Here is a 2,415-nt window from a genome sequence, read left to right on the forward strand (position 1 = left end):
ACTAACTAACTAAGTGTAAAAGTAAAATGCGATAAATGTAAATATTGATGCACATTAAAGCTTTCTTCCAACTAACCGCCTACGCCAATCAATTGTTTGCTAAGATTTTCGTTAACTAACTACAGTCGTGCCAAGTGGTTGCTGGCACAAGGTTTACATTGTATATGTATGTATGTACATATATATTTTAATGACCTCGACCTCGGGTTGACAGGTAGGGGCACACACAATTAACTTGCGCCGACAACCGAAGAAGTGCAATAAAACTTTTAGAAAAGGCGGAAAGTGACTGACAAATGCAGAAAAAAGGGCTACGAATTTGAACTTCGCTGGTAGAAAGTTTGTTGTAGGCAGCTGAAATGTGAATATGAAAGTATTTAAGTATATAAGTATGTGAATATGTGTAAACACATGAAATGATTCACTATTAAAAAACAAAAACCAACCAACTAAGGTACAGAACATTTTAGTTGGCGCTACGAAGAAATTAATTTAATGTTGTCATGCAAATCGGTGGATCTATAGTTTTATGCCAAATCCGAAGGGTAGTTGAATTGTTTTTTGGAGCGAAGGTTTTCTATTGCTTGTCGAGAGGAGACCGCAAGTACACCCACCCTAAAAAAAAGGCGGCTGAAAATATTTCTCTCAACACATGATTTCGATGGCTGAGTGGAAGATGGACCTATCTCGGCAGCCGGTTCGAAAACGCCCTATCTCAGAAAAATTTTCAAGAATGCCCATCTCAGAATTCGGTTCAAAAACGCTCTATCTCAGCACATTTTCAGTTGAGATAAGGCGTTTTCGAGCCGAATTCAGAGATAGGGCTTTCTTCCACGAAATCCTGAGACAAGGTGCTTTTCAATAAAATTCTGAAATAGGGCATTCTTCAATCAAATTCTGAAGTACGGCGTTCTTGAAAGGTTCCACTCAGTAATCGATTTGGTAACTATAACCAAATCATGTCTTGAGATAAATATATTTCGCTGATTTTTTTCTGGGTGTAGAAAATATCTTTTTTGTATGATTTTTAGATTTGTCGTGGACTCGACTTGGCTACGGCATATCTTTGAGAGATACAGTCAAATTTTTTCTTCGCTGTCTACCGCTTTCAGTTGTAAATATCCCAAGATAGAAAAATAGTTCGATATTTTTTCAGATATGCACTGCGAACAGGCGATTTATTTTGTGGAATGCCGCTTCTGGCAACTCCACGTTTAGTCCTAACTCCTAACGCAGGCGCTATGTGAGACGGGCGGCCGCCGTTCTAGCTAGACGGTCCGCCTCCTCGTTAAGTATTAAGCTTGTTGATGCACTCAAAGACCAAGGAGGATTTGACCTCAAATGATGCTAGGGCCTTCAGTGCCGCTATTAGCTATCACGATAATTCCTACGTAGGTTAATGTCTGCACATAGACTAATTGCACAGACCTCCGCCTGAAATATGCTCAGATATGCTTCCACCATGGGAATAGAGAGCTATAGCATTGGTCCATAGATGCCGGCGTCAATACAATCATACTTAGTATGTATCCATCTAAGTATTCGGGGCTGCAGCACCAAGATATTCCTGCAAGACGTTTGTATTTTCAATACCCTTAGTGTCGCTTACAACATTCTGGTCGCCGGTTAATCAGCAGCTGGATTTCCGACACATAAAGTATTAAATCGCGTACTGAATTGTGTTAAGGCCCTAATAATTACACATAAAAAAGTGCGGAGCGGGCGCAACGGCACTTATGTGCCTGAATGTAACTACATATGTAAATATTACGTATACGCACAGGTGTCTTTTGCGTTTTCCCAAACTGAGGCTGGGTTCTGTAACTGTGAGAAATTGTAGTGAACGCCGAGTGCAAAACTCAAAACCAAAAACTGACTGAATTCTATTTTCGGAAGAGAACTGTACACAAATTTGACAGCTAAAACTCATTCTCACACTTGCTGAATCGCAAAATTTTCAGTGTACACTTGAAAGCTCTCATTCCTGAATGCCAACTCCGTTTTTACATCTTTTTTGTAATTACAAATTATAAATATTCCTACATAGAGATAAAAAAAAAAACATCATTAGATCAGTGGCATTTTCACATTTTTACTTCCGCCTCCCTTTAAAAAATCTAAAATATTTTATCTTTCTTATGTTTGTTGAATTAACAAAACAGACAAGCAGGTCTCTTTGGGGTTGTATGTTTGATTACGTGTAAGTAACGCGAGATTATTAAACTCATGTGGGTATGTACATATGTATTTGACACGAAGGCCATTTCCTTTTTTCACGAAATATTTATCTTAGTTTAACAGCAAAAAAAACTGTATAAGAGGTGGGGACCTCTTTATATATATATTATATTTATTTATTATTTCGGTTTTGATGGCGTGTGCAAGTGATTGTGATTATAAATTACAAATGCCCCT

Source organism: Rhagoletis zephyria, unplaced genomic scaffold (assembly GCF_001687245.7).
Source record: "Rhagoletis zephyria isolate East Lansing unplaced genomic scaffold, Rhagoletis_zephyria_1.1 Rzeph_scaffold_01521, whole genome shotgun sequence".
Lineage (NCBI taxonomy): Eukaryota > Metazoa > Arthropoda > Insecta > Diptera > Tephritidae > Rhagoletis > Rhagoletis zephyria.